We start from the raw sequence: 23,515 nt of genomic DNA, 5'->3' as shown, positions 1-23,515 counted from the left end.
TTATATTGCTTTGAATACTTGCCTTATAAACTATCTAAAGAAATGTACACTTCATAAATTAAGGCTGTCAACAAATTCAGGCAGCCATTCACATGGAAATCACATATAAGCTGTGTTTTCTGTTTTGTCTAATTTCATTTAGGTTTTTCATAACTATACATCCTTTTCTGAAGAGTCCTGGTATGTACCTATGCCCAACCCCTTTCAAAAATTTCACTTCTTATTGGAAAATTCTGCTTTAAAATTTGACTATAGTTTTCTGTTATGACAGGCTGATTCTTACAACCTGATTTCTTACTCTGTCTTCAGAAACCTCAGTAGTGTTAGCGGCCTTATCTTTTTTTAAATGTTATTCTATTTAAGTTTTTGATTTGTCTTCTCTTGGCTTCTACTAAGTAAAAAATCCTGTTCCAGTAAGTACAAAAATCTCACGCGTGAATGTGCATGTATAAACTAGTGACGAGTATGTGTTACAGGTCCCCCCTCTGTGCTGGATCCACAGGAAATATATGTCTGTTATAGCCACAGCTACAGGGGATTGGTTTGTTTTCTCAAGCGGTAGTAGTTCATGCTGTTAGCTCTGGAGGTGCCTGGTGTAATCTACAGCGAGTTATCCAAGATGGTATCTGTTACACAAATGCACAGATGTCTACACAAGCATGTTCATTGCACATTTCTGTTTCATAGTTCTGCAGCAGAGACTGAAGGTTACAGAAGACTTTGGGTGGAAAAGCAGTTGTGGAGGAAATAGGAGAAATTATTCTATCTCTTATTCTCCCAGATGGAATGGGTCTGCAGATACCATTCCCTTCTGACACTCATTCTGGAGTATCTCTCTTTCCTCACTATCCACATCACCTTGTTGTTTGACCACGAACAGTTCAACATCCCAATATTTCTTAGAAATGAATTCTGTAGACAGTTTGCCATCAAAAGAAGGCTTTGCAGTAAAGCTGGTACCTCAGCTGGAAACTATGCTGTCTCCAGAGCCAAGTGTGCTGTTGCTCAGATAGCTTTCCATCCTGGTAAGCACTTATAGTTTGCCACCAGGAGCTCCTTAGTCTGTCAAACCTAGACTGTCAGTAGTGTTGGGAAGCACTTTTCACCAGAGTCAGAAGACATTACAGAGAGAGTGCAGACATTGTAAAGAGGTATGACAAGACAAGAAAAGGGGTGGAGGGTTAAAATATGAAAGTATTCATAGTCAGGAAAAAGCCTGGGATGGAAGAAGCAGGGAGTTTAAGTGGGAATTTGGAACTGATGTGCACCTACCCCATTGTTATCTGTGATTAATGACCTCCTTATGCTCTGGGGCCTTGAAGGGGTCACACAACACTGCTAGAGGCCTTACAGCACACCACATCCTACACCTAATCATTACACAGGTGCCTATGGGAACTAGATGCTAATGCTGATGAACTCAGAGCAAAGATTTAGCGTCGTGGTGAGAAGTGCATGTTGCTGGTGACTTAGTATGTGTGCTTTTACCCATCAGGGTCAAGACAGTGCTCCTTGTAGAATCTGCACTATATAGAGTCTTCATGGAGTCAGAAGCTAGCAGAACAGCCAAGGCACGTTGCAAAGGAGATGCCCTTGACTGACTGATACATACACTTGTCATGTGGTTTAGGTTAATATAAGCGCATGCATGCATGCACATTTAGTTTTACAATTAATCTAGATATATCAAAACCTAATATTTTGGGTTGAAACTGATCAGATTAAGGCTTGAATCAGCCAGAATACAATGATGTATTTTCACTTCTGTAAGCATAGCACTTTGTGCCATTAAATGCTGTAGCATTTTCACCAGTTTTTTTGTAATAGGACCTGCTCTGTTTTGTTCACTCATACCCTCTGCAAAGATAAGGTTACCTCATCTTTAAAAGGCATGAGATGCATGTAGGATATGCTGTTGTCTAGAAGCTGCAGACAAAATAATGTAATTTCTTATATTCATAGTTACTCTGAGTGTCTGGTAATGAGAACCTGTAAAGAGATTTAAGTCCAGATTTCAAAGACCAGTATAGCACAATTTAGGGGAAAAAAAAAATTCGAGCCTGTTTACCAGAATAGAGAAAGATTTATCAACAGAATTAGGAAACAGCTCTAAACGTCAATTACATGAGATTATGCAGTTTCTATATGAGTCAAAAACAACTTTCACATTTATGAGAATTAGCATTGAGACAAAAGACAAAGTTCAAATCAACACGTTGAATGTGAAGGGGAAAAGTTTTTATTTCACTTTTCTTCTGCATGTTAATAGAACATGGACAAACACCACTACTCTCACAACCTCAGCATTTTATTTTTTTTTTCTGCCTTTTTATTTTTCCCCTGATGGAATTTAATAAAAGACCACACCCAAAGTGCTTTTCTGCTGTCTGTTGTACAGAAGGATTAGTATTATGTATTGACAAGTGTCTTCTTACTCACTGGAAATGCTGCTTCCTCTGGGTGTATTTATAAGATAAATATTTACCCATCTAGTACAATAACTTCTCCATTTTTAAGGGAGCTTTGTGCTATCAGTGGGGAATGATGACTGAACATTAGATAATTGCACTCAGTACTCTTAAATTATGCACTTTACTTTTAAAAGAATATAGAAACTGTTTTTAAAAAATGCATCTGAGTTCAGCAGCAACCTTTTGATGCCTCCAGACTGTATTTTAAGAACTCATTTGTTTGAGGGGTTTTTAATCTGGAGACACTGAAAAGTTACACCTGCTGTGATGTCGTCAATCACACCAAGAGGAAAAATAGTGGCATGATTTGTTATCTGTTATTTCCCTTGCTGTGGTGACTGTGTCCCGGTGCCAGGTCTGTCCTTAAGGCCATCACTTATAGGGACCACTGTCTGTCAAAACCACAGCCAACTTTAAGGGCTGCCTTTGTTGGAGCAGACAAATGAGTATGACCTTTAACAATAAAACAGGCACCTACTGAGAGAGATGAAACAGCAACTGAAATTAAGAACACCATACGGCCATTTCAAACACACAGGAAAGTTAGAAGTTGAACTGTAACTTAATTATAAGAGTAAATGTGGCTAGATGTTGTCAATAATGAAACAGACATGGTCAGAAATATTGATTAGCGATGAGGACGAAAACTTATTTCATTCAGGAATCATCCTGCATTTCATTAATTATGAATGGGATTGATGGGGTTCATAAAAAAATGCGGAAGATATTAAATTATAGCATTTAAAGGTTGTTGTTTTTTTTTTTTGTAAGTACAGTGCAGAAGTGTACAAATCATTTATGAATATTCTAGAGTGAGGCAAAGATAAGAACATGCTAATCCTTTGATTTATACTAATAGGTACTTCAAAAGATCTTTGGAAAAGAGCCTCTACCTAGTTAGTGATTAGATGTAAGGTGGTCATTGATATTTTGCAGGGTTTCAAAGCACAGTCTGAGAATTCCAGGCATTGCATTGTAAAGACCACAGCACAGTTTGTGGTTTGAAAGGCTCTTGTAACCCAACCTGACAAGTGGTCAGTGGAGACTATATTTTACAGAGCAACACAAATCAATCTTATTGAGCACTTTTCAGGTAATATAATATTCTGCCTGTGACAATAATGAAATTAGCCAATGGATTTTGTTTAAATATTGAGATACCATTTGAATATTTAATGAAATACAGTACTCTATAGATATGCAGATTTTTGTGGTTTTCATAAAAAGAATATAATTGATTTTATGAACAGGTACTTAAATATCATGAAGTTAATAATATTTTTTTTGTTCCTTTTGTTTGCCTCCTTGTTCATATTCAGATAGACAAGACCAAGTAAAATGCTGAATGTCTTCAGCTCATGTTAAGGTCAACAGGAGTCGAGGACACTTAACAGAATGGATGCGTTTAGTACCTCTAAGTCATTTAAAGCATTAATGTATTCATCACAATCCTTAAAACAACACTAAAGCTTTTTTTTTTTTAAATTTTGTAAGAGCAATTGTTTTATTTTAATCTGAGTACTTTCATTTTTTCCTTGTTATTCTTACCTGACTTATTGTCTGATTTCAATTCTTTTAGGAATGGTCTATTTACTATGACTGGTTTTGGTTTTGTTTGTTGCTTCATAGGGGTTTTTTTCCTAGAAAGTATATTTTATCTCATTTTCTCGTGAAAAATGAAATCACTGTTTTTCAAGAAAAGAAAATCTCTGGAGATCTGAGTTCCAGTCTGAGAATCAGTTCAAGGTGAAATCTGCTCGGTTTTCTCAGTATAGCCCCCAGTACAGAGATGCACATCTTCAAAAGTAACACAGAATTTTCTGTAATCAAAAGCTTTTGCCAATCTTAAAGGCCCAACTTTTTAATAGGCCTAGAGTATCAATCGTAATCGTACTCTAGAGTAGTTATCCTTTCAGCTTAGGGTTAAAAAGCTTTGACAAAGCACCATGGGGAAGCTTGGATTGCCCTTACCTACATTGTACCTAGCCTTGGGATAGATAAATACAGTCTCGTTCTCTAATGTTACTGACTGCCTCCAGGAACACTAAATTTTAAGAGAGGAAAACATGAATCCTGTATTTCAAGAGAGGTGGAACTAAGCCATTGTTCACTCCCCTTAAAAAGGATATTCAGTGGCCAGTTCAGATTGCCCTAGGGACACCTAAAGCTGCATTAAGTACTTGTGAAAGTGAAAATCCACTGGGAACCCAATTCCAGTGTTTAAACCTCAGCATGAGCAGTGGAGTTCCTAGCAGGGTTCACTTTTATATGTCTCTATAACCAGGTTCAAAACTTACTGTGTGTGCAGTAAGGATCTGCTATTCCAGCTAACCTACAGAAACACTATAAAGAGACTGCCCCTTAGAAAATAACTAACATGAAGAGAAAAAAGCAAACACTTATTTGACAGCATCATGACAAAGGCAGGCAAAACGGTGGCTATTTAAGAACTGGCAGATCAGTTTTACAAGGTTATGTATGTTATGCTCGACTAAGAATATCTTTAACACTGATTTTTGTTTTAATTGAGGAATTATAAGAAATCTAGGCTCACTCCTGAGCTGTGTAATAAACAGAGCTGACGAAAGAAAGCTGTTCCATTTCATAAGAACTGGAGGATTTCCAACATTTGCTTTTATTTCACCTTGGATACTCCAGGGGGTTATAGTTTTGAAAAACTGTACATTCAGAATGACCAATGGCTGAAAATGATCACCTTAGCTAAAAAAAACCCAAACAATACTTCTCATTCATGGGTTACTGAATCACTGAGGTCTGTGTGTCTGGATAAAACACTGGCAGCTTCAAGACCTGCTAATATTTCAATCGTTCTTTTATGAATTAAAATAAAGGTGGATACTGAAGTTCCTGCATTGTAAAAAATATCATAGATATGGGCCCATTTGCCTCATTGCAACGCTGTGAAACCCATAATGGGAATTGCTGCTACCGTGATGAGAAAGCAGAGCTGAACTGTCTCAGACATCATTTGATTATTTGAGACTGTCTCACTACTTGAGACAGCTCACTACTTCAGCCCAATATGGAACCTATATTTAAACATTTTTCCCTCTAGGTTTTGTGGCAGTTTCATTCATAAAATTGCATTGAACCAGCAATTTTTCTGCTGATAACGTATAGACCTTATTCATTTGTATATCTGGATTCTTTTGCCCATACTTGGTCTTTCATTCTGACCCTGTGATTCTCAAGCATAAGCTGGCTATTAAAAGGCATTTTGTAATTCCATCTGAAACTTCTCCTGTCGCTTTCTCTCTTAGTGACTCTGAACAAGATCATCATCTTCCACCTTTCCTGCAACTCATGCCCATAATGTGGCCACATTCACCACTTGCAACCTTGCTTTAGATTTTTTGCCCCCCACTGTAAATTTATGTTATTTCTTATGTCTACTCCCCAAAAAACCCCAAAACAAAATAAACAAACAAACTAAAGACAAAAAACTTCTCCAAGCTTCATTTTCCTTTCTTATTTCAATTAAATATAAGCTGTTATTGGTCTCAAAATTCTTTCTCTGGACTACCCCTTTCCTAACTGGCTTCTCCTATTCAGTAATGAGATTAGCTTCTATTTCCCATCAGCCCATGATACTTGTTCTCGTTGCCTATTTGTTCCATTTTCTGCTATCTACTACTCCACCTATTCCTGCTATCTGGGAGATGCTTCCCCTAGCCATAAGTAACTTGAATGTCTTTGAAAGTTCTCTTTCAAAATTTTCAGCAATACAAACAAAAATGTGGAAAGCAGGCTGCAAGTATCCTAAGGTTATAGTCTATTATGCTGACAAATTCTGTCCCACATCCTCCTTTGTATAAATCCTATCTGCTGAGTTTTGTCATAAGACCATTGGATGAAGGGGAGGGCATTGTTTTGCTATATGTTTATGTAGCACTCAGCACAACAGTGTCCTGGTCTATGATTTGGGCTGCTCAGTACTCTAGTGATGAAAATAATATGTATAAATGGAGCACATGCTCCTCGGGCACAGAGCACATGTGAGGTAAATAGGATTACATCCTGCAGGTTAAAACTAGCCTACTATGGTAATACAAAAATGTACACCAGCCACATGACCCAAGGGGATCTTCTCAACTGCCTCTTGATAACACAGGCTACAGAGCAGTTGTCTGACCAAAGGAGAACTAAGCCGTTCTTGAATTTCACACCTTAAAACATCAATGCTACTGAGGCAGGAGAAATTTCCCGTTAAATGATTCACAGACTTAATCCCTTTGATATTCGATTGGCTGACCACAATTTATCACAGCATGCTGCTGGAATATATCTTTAACTCCGACTCCCTGAAAGATCTCATTCCCACTGGAATTCTGGTGCAGAGACCAGGATTAAAACCAGATCTCCCTGGGATGAGAGGAAGGTATGAGTGAGACCAGCAAGATCTGGTTTATAAACTTCTGTCTCTGACACATTTTAGAAGTCTTTCTTTATGTTAGTCCTGGAAAAAAACCATTTAATTCCTTAATGTTTTATTTCTTCTTCTGTGAGTCGGTGATGATAGTTTTTAATTCTCTCTCCATTATTCCATGATTTAATTCTCTGCAAACTATTCAAAGTACAAGCTACAAAGCCCTGAATGCTTATCTGTCCTAAGATGAAGCCTCTATGATCTATCAGAATACATTTATTGGGGATATAAGTAGCACTGAGCAAAAATATTTCTGTCTTCTAAATATGGACACAAATTAAGGGAAATAGAAATGTGTCTGAGAAAAAAAAAAAAGATTAAAAAAACCAAACCCAAACCCAAAACCAGAAATAAATCCCAAGAAGGAAAAAAAAAATTAACATTTACAGAGTAACTGCGCGCACTTTCAACAGTGTCAGTACTGAAAAAGAAGTTTTTCCCATGTATTACTAGGGAATATGACATGAATGCTACAAAATCCAATTCTACATAGAAATTCTAAGGAAACCTTCTGAATTTCTTCCTTTTTTTTTTTTTTTTAAACGCTTCCTATGTGCCTGCTTCATCTTTCAATAAAATCAAGGTGTTTTATTGGTCACCATTAACTTGCTACAGAAATATGTATTATGGGCAAATACAGCTACTCAAAAATCCCCCCTGAAAACATGGCTGAACTCCCTGAACTCTCTTGTGGCCACAAACAAGTAAACCTGACTGTTAAAAGAGAAAACCAAAAAAATTCATCAGTAGATAAAAACAAGGAGGCGTAAGACTTTCAGAGCATTATCACATTTCACACTGACAACACTGCTAAATCACTTTCAGAGCCCCCACTTGCCACAGACATTGCCAAACCCCAAGACCCAGAGGAGGAGCCATCCAGTCCAGTCCTTTCAGTCACAGGGACAAGCTATACAGCACACACAAGATTGTCCGGGGAGCTTCTCATAACTGTGTTGCAGGGATGAGTAGCTGAGATCTGTTCCCACCCTTGGGAATTACAAGTTTACATTGCCACCTGCAAGCTGAGACTGGTGCCTGCATCCCAGGAACAGAGGCAGGGAGGAGCCCTTGTACAACTGGGCTCTACTCTCGTCACACAATTAGTACAAAAGTAGGAATTAACCGCATAACCTTCCAGCCGAGGCAGAATTCCAAATACAAGTGCACGCCTTTTCCAGCCTTGGGAAGCAACAAGCACCCAATTCACATGGATTCTATACTGTTACCTGCCTTCTCCCAGAACAAAAGATGAGCACTCACAGCTGGGAGATCATACTGTTGGTTGCTGCTTCTCTATTGACAGTAGGTCCCATGGTATTGCAAGGTAACAGGTGCTTCTCTTAATATTACAGATTGCTACCTATCCACAGATGTTGGTGCTGGCTTTTTGAGTGGTTTGGGGGCTTTGCTTCTCCTCTCCTCCACTTCCCCAGTGAATTTCAGTGACCCCAAGAACTCATGTAAGGGGTGCTGGTGTTTCCTAGCAGAGTGGTACTCACTTGGTCTCTAGCTAGAGGCAGCAAGGTCCAAACATGTAGAAAAGGTGAAATGAGTCAGTGCTTCCTGCTTCTCAGATTCTGGCACCTGATACCTCACAGCTGAAATTGAGGTACATGAGTGCAGCAGGACAGTTTGTTTGCCAGGCTTGAAGGCAAAGTCTCTTTCCCAGGTAATACATTCAAAGTCCATATAGCTACTATTAATATAATGGAAGATTCTAAAAACACTGACTGAGTAAATATCTGTGCCTGTATAATTAATCATTTTCTCTACAATGTGACAAGCAATGAGTTCACAATGGGTTTTTCTTTAATACCATTTCTGTCAGAGATACCACAAATTTTGCCATCATTGCAGAATATTCCTGCTATCCTGTCATATTGTCTCTCATAGCCTATATTATTTTTAACATTAATATTGAGACAATAGACCAATTTTTGTCATTCTTCATCTAAAGGAAACAAAGGTAATTATTAAAATATACCTGTGTGAAGATAAAATCTTATATTGCACAACCTAGTGATGGGCTATATAAATTGGATGGAAAGGTTTCCCATAAATATTACATCGTTTTCCCTTTGTGTATAGATAAAACCACTTTGTAAACCGTATTGGGTTTAGATGGTTAAAGAAGACAAAGGTAAAGGGACAATATTACACAGTCATTGGTAGAGCTGGAAATAGAAATCTGACTCAGTTTTATACTCATTTGAGTTCATTGCAATCCAAGGGTAGCATACGCATATTTTACACCTTAACTGGGGAAAATATCTCTGAACTATGCCTTTTGTAGTACTGCTGAGCAAAGAGAAACAGCCAAGGGAGATAGGCACCTTCATCTGTGCCTCCTTTGCAAGTACTATCTGAACTTCATTTGCCATCTACCTCTCCAAAGGCAAACATGCAAAAAAAAAAAGGCAAAACTGCTACATTTCATAATAAGCCAAGCATATCCATCTTAGCTTCTTTGGTCGTGTGACTAGTTCGGTCTTGTTAATCAAGCACACCCTGCCTCAGGTCATGTACTGAAGCCATATATCATAATCTGAAATGCCTGAAGACGTAGACAAAGAGGGTTTGAAAACATATGGACAAAATTCCCCTTAGACAAGCCAAGGAATGCTTCTATATCTGTATGTGTTGGTCAGATACAGCTGAAGTCTTTAGTGATGTCACCTGTCACTTCTCTAAGAGCACTGTTGATATATTTTAGGAATACTGAAGACTAATTCGTTAAATTTTAACTATCTTTGCTTTCTTTGACCATCCTTATATCTTCTCTCAGAAAATCCTTACATAACAAAGAAATCATATACATGGATATAAAATATTTTTCATATTTTCAATGCTTTAGAAAGAACAACAGGCTTTGATATAAAACCTATTGACCTCAGCACTTTGAGTTTCAGAGATATTTATCTTAACATGTCTTGAAGTCATCACCAATGTAATATCTTTCCTCCATGGAAAAAGCAAAACATGGAAGTTTGGGATGGAAAAAACAGTCCACGGCATACTGCTGCTACATTTGTCTATATTATATCACCAGGCTCTCACACCTAAAACAACACACTACTCCTATATCATACAAATGCAAAACCTGTTCCCTATCTCAATGTTTCCCAAGTATTTATATTCAGTGATTATAGCAGTTTTGGGTAGAAGAGCAAGGACAGTCAGTGATAGCAACTGTAGCTTATATCTGACCACTATCATGCTATTAATTGTGGCTTGGGTCAGAACAGCGGAAAATGACCAAAGCTGTCAAATAAAGGATATTAACTACTAACAGAAAGTTTTAGAAATGTTGTTATGGTAATTTCTTTAGATGTCCAGAAGCTTTTGGTTAGGATGTCATTTTTGATTATATTTACTAAGGCAAAAAGGCAGAGGAGAGATGTGAATGCTCTGGGTAAAGATTGTAATAAAAAACGTAGCTCAAAAGCATGTGTAGAGAAATAAAGTCATGAAACTAGTTAAGGGAGAAAAAGCCATGGAAAGGCATCATTTGAGCTTTATTGTTACTGCTCAGCTGATAGAAGAAAATAAAACCAAACAAACACAAACAACTTGAAAAGAAAACAAAAATGTACAGGACTGAATAAGAGGTGCATTTTTTTATTAGCAAGAGAGGAATATCAATTGGACCCACAAGTATAGCCTATGTGTCATGTACAGACTAGATATCAAATATACATGATTTAGAATGTGCCAGCTGACAAACAGTGGTGTAGATTTTTCCCCCTCACATTTTCAATTAGCTCAGTCTGAACTGTGGGATTAAAATTTGACAGTATTCTACATCTTCCAAATCACACCATGGGGTTTTTTTAGTGTATTCTGATTGGGCTTCTGTGTGTGTCAAAGAAGAGTTTGTTAGCTGTCTATGATTTTGCTTCCAAGAATAGAAAGCTGGTAGTAGTTGGTTGCAAATGTACAATAGTTGGTTGCTTGCATTACATCTGTAGCTGCTAGAAGTATAAGTAAATTGTATTCTTGCAAGGAAGCACTTATGCTTTTGGTCTTCCCAGTAATAATATTCTTATGAAAGATCGTTAATAGAGAATGTCTTCCATCCTTTTCAGAAACCAAGGGTTCCCACCAGACAAGGAAGATACACTGCTAAGTTGAGAAGATTCAAACATAGCATCGCAGACCAGACAGTGACATGCAACTTCTTGTCTATGGGATACGCTGAAACAGCATTACCAGTGGTGAAGGATGTGCTCTATTGAGATTAAGGTCTTCAAAAGAGAATACAGTATCTCCTTTCACTGGGCAAAGGAAAAATATGTAGGTCTTATATGTTTAAGCCATGCATTTTATGTCCCTGTTCCAAATATGAACTTGCACAGCTATATCAGCTAAATCAAAAATCTGCATTTCATTTCATACCACAAGACTTGGAAAATGTGTAACTACTCACCTTAAAAGACAAGTTTACGTACAATATCTTGAAAACTGTTTGACAACAGAAGGTCAGGTGTGACATATATTTGACATCCTAAAACCTCAAACTAGTAAAATTTTGAGGTCAAGCAAAGGTAAACTCAGAATAACCCTCTTGAGATTTTTATTGTGTATGATAGGACTACAAATAAACTTTAAGTCCCCAGCTTCTAACATGTCTGAACTTGACTGAAAGCTAGAGAGAAAGCTTATCTATTGATTTTCACATGTAAGCTAAATAGTAAAATAACCTTGACTCATTAAAAATGTCAGCGTTGTAGATGATTTGGATATCTTTGTCATTTGAAAATAACATGGATAATTTACTTCAGTTGAATTATTCTTAAGTAATTTGCAATGCTGCAAAGCTTCAGATTTTTCACTTTCACGATTACCCAGAATACTTTAGCATTAATTACAATATTCAACTGTGGAAAAAAATACTAGTCTATTGAATCTGTACAAAGAGTAATATTTCTTTTTACACTCACAACTTTTACAGTGGGTTGCTTATTGAGATTTTACCAATGTGTACACAGAAAAAATTGTTAGGAATAGATGATTCAAAATTGCAAAGTATTTTGCAAATAATAGGGGTGTTGTAAAATATTCAGAATGCTTTATGAAAGAGGGTCAGTGCTTGTGCCTGTGTAGTATAAATATTGCCTATCTAGCCTTCCACGTCTAGTCTGTGAGGAGACCAAGATTTTATTTCTAATTGGGTTTTTTATTACTATCAAATAAAAAAGCTCCGTTCATTAAAAAATTATTAAGGCTGTTTCACCAGAAATGTTGTGTTCAGGGGCTGCACCTTTTCCTAGGAAAGTTGTCATCTCTTTTCTTACAGAGAAAAAATTAATCTTTGTCCACATTTGGCAGAATTATTTTAGCTATGCCTCTTGATCTATTTAGCTTCTAAAAGGATACAAGAGAGTCAGCCAATAATAATAATAAAAAAAATTGCTCAGACTGCATGGGATAATGAAACATTAGGTTTCATGCTAAAGAAAGTTCCCTTATAGGAAAAAATGTGTTCACACATGCACCAGGTACCACACTGGCATTCAGAATGTACATAAGTAAAATTTTGATCAATTTACTATTTTCAATGGGTAAAAAAGTGCTCTTTGTCCTAAGATTTTAGGGCAGCTTATTCACTTGAAGTGGAAGAATAATGCTGCCCTAAGTATGAACACAATACTGAGAGTGGGTGGGCTTCTGCAACAGGAACTTTGACATCCTAAACACAATAAGATGTTTGTACAACATTATCCTTATATCTGGAGTATTTGTAATTTCTGTAGAATTTCAAGGTTTATACAACAATACTGGAGAGAATTTGATGAGTCAAATGGACAAGCTCTTTCTGAGATTCTTAGTCTGCGTAAGGCTTTCTAGCCTGTTTAGAGGCAGTTCTTGTCATGTCACCCATAAGATGATACTTTGAACTCGTATGTCATAAGCACAGCCAAGACATCTGAACCTCAGCATGCTTCAAAATCAGAGCACTGTTACCCTGTATGCAGATGCTTCATAGCCTCTTCAGATTTTCTCTTGTGTATTTGTATTACAAACAAAATATGTGAATTACTGATAGATTAAAAAAAGAAAAAGTAAATTAATTATTCTTAGTTCTAAAATCCTTAAGGGTCTGTGAGCAGACTTTGGCTAAGAAAGGCAGGAGTTCTTAGTAAAGGAGAAAAAAGGGGCAAGGAGACTGGACGAATGTTCTTCAGAGATCTAAAGGGAGAAAAGTGATTTGCAAAGGGAGATACATGATGAGAAAGTTTGGCTTAGGAAGCCATTGGGTGAAACTCAAGGCACATATTAGGTAGAACTTGTGTCTAGGTTCCTGCAAGTGTCTGAGTTATTGGGAACACCACAAATCTAGAAATGAAATTTTGTTGCAGCTTGTGAGGCTTCTAGTTAAGTTATGCTGTGTTTACAGAGCTATGTCTAGAGCTGTTTTCCTGTGCTTGAATTATGTTGGTTCTTTCCTAGGAACAACTGTCTGTTCAGTTAACATTTTGCTAAGGAAACTTCAATAGGAGTTTTAAGATTTCCCTCCATATACAAAAGGGAATATTTGGTAAGAAATCCAGCATTGGCCTGAAGCAGCTAAGAGCTCTGCAGGGTTCTTTTTTTTTGCCCCCCCTAAGAATGAACCCAGGACAGAATCACATCAGGGACAGCCTACAAAAGGAAAAATCAACCTGTCTGAAAGAAAAACACTGAAAATAGCTTTATTTGGTAAAAATTAAAAACTTCAAGGCTTGTTTTCTCATGAATTTCTACTGAAGAAAAACATAAGGTAGTGTCTGTGACCAGAGTTAGGAGATAAGTTGACTGAGTATTGACAGACAACACAAAAACTGGGTTAAAAGCTTGATGTTTTGAGGAAATATTTTGTTCTTAGAACAAACATTTTTGCAGAATGGTACAAACTACACTAGGGAAATCAGCTAGAAGGGTGAGTGCTCTGAATACATGGCAGCTTTGAAAAAGTTGGCAGGAGTGTACCTTTGTGGGACAGTCATAGATCAGGCATTGTGGCATAGGAATATTTCTGACATGTGAAATTGTCATCTGTGAAAGTTTGCAACCTGCACATAAACACTCATGCGCACATAAGAACTTAGCTTTTGCAGGTTAGAGAACAGTCATATAAGTCGTCGTTGTAACAGTAGGGATTATATTTTTAAAGTCACAAACAAAACACAGCCATTTTGGAAGAAAGCTTTTTTCTTTTTTGTATTCATTTGAAGAAAGTGGTGAAGCAGCACCTGGGTTAAATTGTAGATTTCAAATATATATTTATACTTTAAAACAATGTTATGAGATATAATAATGTCTCACAATAATGGCTTTAAAACAATGTTATGTTTTTAGACTGGATATTAGGAAAAATTTTTTCACTGAAAGAGTTGTCAAACATTGGAACAGGCTTCCCAGGGAAGTGGTGGAATCACCATCCCTGGAAGCATTCAAAAACCATGTAGATGAGGCCCTTAGTCATACGGTTTAGTGGTGGACTTGGCAGTCCTGGGGTAATGGTTGGACTTGATGATCTTAAAGGTCTTTTCCAATGTAGTTGATTCTCTGATTCTATGAGATACAAGCTTGCTGCAAAGTCTGCCTTCAGCAGAGATAGTGTAGAAGCTGTTAGTGTTCCTTCTTCCGGTTATATCTTTCCTGGGAAGATGGGCATGGCAAAAGAAGTGAGGAGCAGACAGTACAATGTAAGGTGAAATGACACTAAGGCAACGGGTGCAGAATTCTGTTTGGTAGAATAAAGATTAAAAGGAAGAATGGATGAATATTTGAAAATGAAACTGATTTTAAGTGTTTTATGAGTTAAATATAATCGTTTAGCTTGATTTAAAACTAACATGTAATAGTTCACCTGCAAAAAGAAATGGTTTAGTCAGAGTACAAAATTTTTCTTATGATTTCAAGGTGAGGACTTCCAAAAAGAGAGACTACTGCTGATACAAAAACATACATGTCCAGAAACTTATATGTTGGTATCCCACATATGACAAATCCAAACACAGAAGCATTTTTATTGAGCATTTATTAACAAGAGAAGATACTGATGTATAAGCAGAAATGTGGATTACTTAATAGGATTTTTCATACAAACATACAATTAAAACTAACTGCTGAAAACAATTTTGTAAGGGTAAAATGTAATGGAATACACAAGGTGACACATTATGTCAGAGATCAGTTGGGTAACATATTACTTAAAGTCACAAAGCCTTTGGTATTTATGGATTTATCTTGTGCCTGCTACGAAGTTTTCATAGTGGGCATCTGACACAAACTACCTGTTCGCACAAGGAAGCGGCATCAAGGGCTCCATAAGCATTCACCTACAGGAAAAATTGCTCATTAGAATGCAACATGGTTATTCAATTGTCATTTCATGCACCTAATTTTAAAGCTATCTGATTTTTCTAAAGGTAATAGAGAGAATGTTTCATCAAAAATGGGTAACTTGATATAGAATCATAGAATCATAGAATAGCAAGGGTTGGAAAGGACCTTAAGATCATCTAGTTCCAGCCCCCCTGCCATGGACAGGAACACCTTGCACTAAACCATGTAGCCCAAGGCTCTGTCCAACCTGGCCTTGAACACCACCAGGGATGGAGCATTCACAACTTCCCTGGGCAACCCATTCCAGTGCCTCACCACCCTCACTTCTTTTGATGCAGCCCAGGATATGGTTGGCTTTCTGGGCTGCAAGCGCACACTGCTGGCTCATGTTAAGCTTCTCATCAACCAACACCGCCAAGTCCTTCTCCGCAGGGCTGCTCTGAATCTCAGGTTGAATCAGGCATCTGAAAGCACACCTCCTCCTGTAAGAAGCAGGGAGTTGGACGCAATGATCCTTATGGGTCCCTTCCAGCTATGATTCTGTGATGTCTTTTGATAAAGTGATTTTCTGGCTTCAAAATTTCCAAAATGCAAATGCAGCAGTATTGGTGACCACTATAATCACTGTTCTATTAAAGCAGCTGATATTCCCAAATCTGCAAGAACTGTTGGTAAGGTTGGCGTGCACATTTAACTCATGAAACGTTAGCAAGTGAAAATATCAAGGATGGACTGATAGATATCAGTGAAATTAGAACTTGAGAGGGAAAAAAAAAAAGCTATATTGGCTTTCTTGGCTTTAAGCTGCTATAGGCAAAACAATATAACAAATAATAATATATGATGGAAGGAAAAATAGAAAAGCAAATGGAAGTGGATATAAGCTGCAAGTTAAAACCTCTTGGAGAAGTAAAGTAAAGCCAAAGGTTTCAATGAAATATTAATTGCCCATAGAATTAAAAGTAGTAAGAGTACTTCAAAAATCTTATTGGTAACATGTACAGGTTCACGTCTAAGTTTATTTTATCAAATACTGATGTATAAAGACAGTAATGTTCAGTAGGTATTTCAGTTATTTATTTGAAATAAAGCAGAGGGATGTATCTGTCCCATGTGATGCTGTTGTAATTGAAACTTTACCCTCTGTAGCAAAGGTTTTTGCTGAAATTAAACATTTTTAAGTTAACTGGCCAAGATATCTCACACTCAGGAACTACCCAGAATCACTCTAAATCATGAATGCTAAGCAGAAATTGAAAACAGGAAATTCCAAGGGCCCTGAAGACTATAAACTATTTCCAAAATATTTCAAAGGGTGCAGAAGATTAACCAGAAAGTTATTAACATGATAGAATGGTGTTAATTTTTAGGAAAAAAAAAAAATTTAAGCCATTACTCACAATGCAGGTAGAAATGTAATTATAACAAGTGGCAAAAATATAGTCAATGCCACTCAGCATTGCTTTCCAAAAGACAACGATTGTCTTTAAATTGTATGGGGGTTTTTGTTTGAGTCTTTTAATAGGATTAAAGACTTCAGTGATGAAAACATTCTGAAGGTAGGGGGGAATTCTTCCAGTCAACTGACTTATTACTAAAAGATATTATGGTTATAAAGCTTGAGCTCTATGGGGTTAACAGGCCATACAAATTTGGCTTATAGACAGATCACAAAAATTAGCCAAGATATGACAAAAGGAGATTTTCAGTCAGACCCTGAGTTTCAGATCTTGGTCCAGTGTTAGCCAACCTTTTTACCAAGAATGTAGATGACAATATCATATCTTTCCAGCTTGCAAGTGACACAAATGTTGGTGAGGTAGTAAATGATGAGGACATCTTACTTTTACATTTTGACTTGAATGGGTTTTTAAAATAGGTACAGTTTTGCAGTTACAATTACATCACAATAAAGCACAATATATCAGAGAGTGAAAAAATAATAGACTCTGGTTAGAAGATTGGATAATACTGACAGCAGTAATTCAGCATTGAAACATAATACTGAGTCAGTCAAAGACAACTGCTAATTCTGAGCTGTTTATGCAGGATCTGCCTCCATGGCTCACACATCCCTTTGGTATGAAAATAAAGCTAATACCAGGTAGCATTTTCACTCTGTACCTAGCACAGGAAATCTGTGAGTAGGATATGTATCCACCAATACTTCAGGGAGAACATAGAAAACAGTAGAGAGAGAGATGAAAAGAATACAAGAAGGGATTTGGGTTAGAAAGGGGAAACAGGTGTTAGGATCTAAGGGTTAAGATTCCTCAATTACTTATTCTTAAAACAGAGTGGAGCGTTAATCTCTCTCAGAATAACTCCAAAGTGTGATGACAGTTAAACATCAAAACATATGGTAGATTTACCTTTGGACTCTTAGAGGCAAGATCATACATCCTTTTAAGAAAAATGCACACTTCCAACCTATAAGTAAAGTCCACTGACTCTGTGGCCCGTGTCTTTCTCTGATGGTCCTTCATTGCTCCGGGTTCTGTGATTCCAGGTTAGGTGTTGTTATATTTGTAATTTCACAATGAGTTGGTAATTTCAACCAGATCTATCCCTGGCTTTGCGCAAGGAACTGGTAGGGTTTCGGGAAGCTTCCACTCTCCCCAAAGGCATAGCCAGGCAGTTGTTTTCTTCCTACCACATCCCCTGATTCTCCAGCAGCCCCTTTCAGGAATTTCAGACTAAACATTAGGTTCCTTTTCATGCATCTGGCTAATCAAACGTACAGACAGCTCCTCCTGTAAGTCCTAGCTGATCAGTCTCAGTGTAGAATCCTTGGGCTTTCCAGGCCCATATTTCTCATGTAGCTGCTGGCTTCCCAAGCTCCATGCAATTTTCCTTTATATGAAAGTTAGATCCCTAGGCTCAGTGCAGGATTTCTTGTGTAACAATTTGAATTACAGACTGCATAAATGATTCCTTTTGTGAAAGGAGTGTTTTCAGACAAAATTCTGTCCCTTTTCATTCTTATCCTATTTCCGTTTCCTTACCTTCCAGTCTGCCTTCAGCTGCTGCCTCAGAAAATGGATATCTTGAAATCTCACAGCAGTTCTAACCATGTTTCAAGAAAAGTATAGGTTGATAGACTGCAGTTAAATGTTGTGATATCTTCAGTATACTGAGCAACTGACTTCAAGAAGTTTCAGCCATAATGAACCCAGTAACTGAAAATGGCTTGGGTTGTGGTTCAGAACTGCTCTCATAATGCTAGTCAGAAATTAGATGTTAACATTCAGGAGGTGGAAGGAGAATATTAGTGCTTGTTTTCTGCCTTGAAACTTTTTGATAGTAAAATATCTGTCAGCTATTTTATCTTGTCTCAGACAAATAAACACGTCCTCACTCTGATGGTGGTTGTGTAAGGGTGTGAAATGTATGAATTCATTCATATATGAATATGTCGTGCAGCAAAAATTACAATTTTTTGAATTTGGAGGAAAATACTATGTGAGGATGAATAACATTCATAGAATCATAGAATCATAGAATCGTAAGGGTTGGAAAGGACCTTAAGATCATCTAGTTCCAACCCCCCTGCCATGGGCAGGGACACCTTGCCCTAAACCATGTGGCTCAAGGCTCTGTCCAACCTGGCCTTGAACACCGCCAGGGATGGAGCATCCACAACCTCCCTGGGCAACCCATTCCAGTGCTTCACCACCCTCACTGTAAAGAACTTCTTCCTTATATCTAATCTAAACTTCCCCTGTTTAAGTTTGAACCCATTACCCCTTGTCCTACCACTACAGTCCCTAAGGAAGAGTCCCTCCCCAGCATCCTTGTAGACCCCCTTCAGATACCGGAAGGCTGCTATGAGGTCACCACGCAGCCTTCTCTTCTCCAGGCTGAACAGCCCCAACTTTCTCAGCCTGTCTTCATATGGGAGGTGCTCCAGCCCTCTTATCATCCTCGTGGCCCTCCTCTGGACTCGCTCCAACAGCTCCATGTCCTTTTTATGTTGAGGACACCAGAACTGTACGCAGTACTCCAAGTGGGGTCTCACAAGAGCAGAGTAGAGGGGCAGGATCACCTCCTTCGACCTGCTGGTCACGCTTCTTTTGATGCAGCCCAGGATACAGTTGGCTTTCTGGGCTGCAAGCGCACACTGCCAGCTCATGTTAAGCTTCTCGTCAACCAACACCCCCAAGTCCTTTTCTGCAGGGCTGCTCTGAATCTCTTCTCTGCCCAGCCTGTAGCAGTGCCTGGGGTTGCTCCGACCCAGATGTAGGACCTTGCACTTGCCTTGGTTAAACTTCATAAGGTTGGCATCGGCCAACCTCACAAGCGTGTCAAGGTCCCTCTGGATGGCATCCCTTCCCTCCAGCGTATCAACCGAACCACACAGCTTGGTGTCATCGGCAAACTTGCTGAGGGCGCACTCTATCCCACTGTCCATGTCACCGACAAAGATGTTGAACAGGACCGGTCCCAACACCGATCCCTGAGGGACACCACTCGTTACAGGTTTCCAACTGGACATCGAGCCATTTACCACAACTCTTTGCGTGCGGCCATCGAGCCAGTTTTTTATCCACCGAGTGGTCCATCTATCAAATTGATGTCTCTCCAATTTAGAGACAAGGATGTCATGTGGGACAGTGTCGAATGCTTTGCACAAGTCCAGGTAGATGACATCAACTGCTCTGCCGCTGTCCATCAGTTCCGTGGCTCCATCATAGAAGGCCACCAAATTGGTCAGGCAGGATTTCCCCTTAGTGAAGCCATGTTGGCTGTCACCAACCACCTCGTTGTTTTTCATGTGCCTTAGCATGTTTTCCAGGAGAAACTGTTCCAAGATTTTGCCAGGCACAGAGGTGAGGCTGACTGGTCTGTAGTTCCCCGGGTCTTCCACCTTCCCCTTCTTGAAAATGGGGGTTATATTACCCTTCTTCCAGTCATCAGGAACTTCACCTGACTGCCAGGATTTTTCAAATATGATGGACAGTGGCTTAGCAACTTCATTCGCCAGCTCCTTCAGGACCCGTGGATGGATTTCATCAGGTCCCATGGACTTGTGCACGTTCAGGTTCTTAAGATGGTCTCGAACCTGATCCTCTCCTACAGTGGGCCTAAGGTCTTCGTTCTCACAGTCCCTGCATTTGCTTTCCAAGATTTCCGTGGTGTGGTCAGAGCATTTGCTGGTGAAGACTGAGGCAAAGAAGTCATTAAGAACCTCAGCCTTCTCCACATCCATGGTAGCCAGTTCTCCAGATAGCTTCTGGAGAGGGCCTACATTGTCCCTAGCCTGTCTTTTATTTGCTACGTATCTATAGAATCCTTTCCTGTTATCTTTTACATCCCTTGCCAAACTTAATTCTAGCTGGGCCTTAGCTTTCCTAACCTGGTCCCTAGCTTCTCGGGCAATGTTCCTGTATTCTTCCCAGGCCGCCTGTCCTCGCTTCCACCTTGTATAAGCTTCTTTTTTCCCTCTAAGTTTCCTCAGCAGCTCCTTGTCCATCCATGGAGGTCTCCTGGCCCTCCTGCTGCACTTTCTTCTAGTTGGGATGCAACACTCTTGAGCACGTAGCAGGTGATCCTTGAATACCAACCAGCAGTCTTGGGCCCCCCTGCCCTCTAGGACTGTATCCCATGAAACCTTACTAAGGAGGCTCCTGAAGAGGCCAAAGTCTGCTTTCTTGAAGTCCAGGGCAGTGAGCTTGCTGCACGCTCTTCTCACCGTCCTGAGGATCTCAAACTCAACCATCTCGTGATCACTAGAGCCAAGGCTGTCCTGGAGCGTTACATTTCCAACCAGTCCCTCCCTGTTGGTGAGCACAAGGTCCAGCATGGCACCTCTCCTCGTCGGCTCCTCTACTGCTTGAAAGAGGAAGTTGTCTTCCAGTCTGATGTACCTCTGTTTTCCCTCCATAAACCCTCCTGTCTGTTTGACTACTTGCTGGAAGAGAGGTTGATAATTTTGTAGTGCTGCTTTGTGAATCAAAATGATAATATTTTTAGCTTTTGAAAAATCACTTTCTTTCCAAAAGAAAAGAAAGATCTATGTGGTAGAAAATAATTTTTAATTTGATGATAGAAGAAGCTCACAGATTGCATTGCTTTATTTTTGTTTTGGATTATTACATATTGTTGCTTCACGATTTGTATTTCACATGGTTACTGCTTAACTCTGAGTAATTTAGGTACCCTGACTTTATTTCTATTTCTATTTTACTTTCCACTGAAATATCAAACGCTTTGAAAATGAATTTGGAGAAAAAAGATAACATTTACAGTAATGTTTCCTTGTATAGGATATCCTCTGTATCGCTCTATCTATTCAGGGTGTTGCAGCAATTAATACAATCATTCTGTAACCTGGCCTTTCACAGCAATAGTACTGGCCTTTATGAAGACTGTCTCCTCTTTTCTGTTGTATAAAACTTTTTACTGTGGATCTCAGCATGGTTTCAAAGATACATCTGTCTTATTCTTTATTTTATCATGCAACCTTGAAATAAGAAGTTAATTTCTATCACAGATTTGACCTTCAATGCTGTTGAGCCTTATCTTTTCTCATACTTTTTCTTTAACCTTCGAAGATATAAAAAACATATAAAACTCATATAGAGCGTTAAATCCTAAATATTTTCTAAGCAGCTATGATCTACTTGCCACATTAGAGTTGTAAATTAAGGTCTCGTGTTGCAGAAACCAGCCTTCCGTATCACAGTTTTCTCCCCTGAATGAGGCAAGAGTCAGTCAGTAAATATATGTGGTCAACCTCAGATTTGCCTCACTGGGAGTTCACATGTATTTTTAACTGCCTTCAATTGTTAATGTATTCCTCAAATGAGATGCATCACCTTGAAGAATGACTTTTTGCCCTCTGGGAATACGCCAAACAAGTATTTCATTCACTATGATAATCAGTTCTACCTCCAGCAACATATGAAACCCAAATTTAATAGGCACTAGTAATTAGGTTTTAAGACACAGAGTCATCACTGTCCACTGTAACAATAATAATAATATGGAAAAAAAAAAGAAATGAGAAAAAAAATGCTCCATATTTGCTTTTAGGAATCATCAATAAAAGCAATGTAACCATCAACATTTTGGGAATATGCTTAAAAATGTCATTTATCTTGTCATTAAAGAAAAAAAATGATAGCAGCATTTTTTTATGAATTTAGAAAAATGTCTCGAACATAAATAAAAGCTATTACTTATGATTTCCTACATGACTTAATTGTATAACCCTGGGAGACAAAAAAAAAAAAAAAAAAGAAAAAAAGAAAAGCTTGTAATTACAAAATTTATGATAAAAAAATATGAGGATCTGGGGGGTAGGAGAAAACTGAGTTCCCTGCATTGTTTTCAGTGTTAAAATTACCTGAGATCTTTCTGAACTTATGATTTTGTAGAAAGCAGAAAGGATAGTTATATGACATTATCGAAAATAAAAAATCAGCCTTTAAATCAGCAGCTTAGGTTGTGGACAGTAAATGATACATTGGTTTCACTTTCTTGGAACTGAGAAGCAGAAGAAAATGAAGAAAGATGCCAGTGACAGGGTGAGGATGATGGGAGCAGGCTAGCATTATGAATGGTATGTTAAGTGATTGGCTCAGATGGAATCATGGGATTGCTGCCTTTTGCAGATGCTGATTTTCGTCTATATCGTTTGCCTCTTTCTCAGAAAGGCCTAACATATGCAGAATGTGTGTGCATGTGCATGAGCAATGTAGACAAATGTAGATATATATTTATATGATATGTTACATATTCTTATGTTCAGAAGCCACCTCATCCCCTTTAATGTCCTTACACCTGATCCATTTAGCTAATCAGGATAGCTTACTGCAACATAAACCAATAAACTGTGTTTTACTTGAATTAATATCCTCCTGCTTTCGTTATGTGGGGAAATATAAAAACTCTCTTCTCATTTGTCTACTGCACTGAAAGGAAAATGTTTTGGGTTGGTTTTTTTTTTACTAAGTACTAATTCTGAAAGGTATCTTCTGATCTACTAAACTACGTAAATACAAGAAATGCTATTTCTGCCTAATAACAACGTTTTGTTAAATAGGAAGACATACTGAGGTCCTGTTACATTTTCTTTGATGTGCTTTAAGCTGCATACCATGCATCCTCTGCTTTCAAACTAACAGGCATTACCAGCTTCATTTAGTCTGCCTGCTTCTTTGTGTGGACAAACAGAAAGATAAAATGATGCTTAACACTGATGAGATATATCAGAAACACATGCATGCAATTAAATGTAATACTAATTTCGCAGGGTTGT

The sequence above is a fragment of the Strigops habroptila genome, chromosome 1 (assembly GCF_004027225.2).
Source record: "Strigops habroptila isolate Jane chromosome 1, bStrHab1.2.pri, whole genome shotgun sequence".
Lineage (NCBI taxonomy): Eukaryota > Metazoa > Chordata > Aves > Psittaciformes > Psittacidae > Strigops > Strigops habroptila.
The sequence above is the reverse complement of the archived record's forward strand: the minus strand, read 5'-3'. Positions refer to the sequence as shown.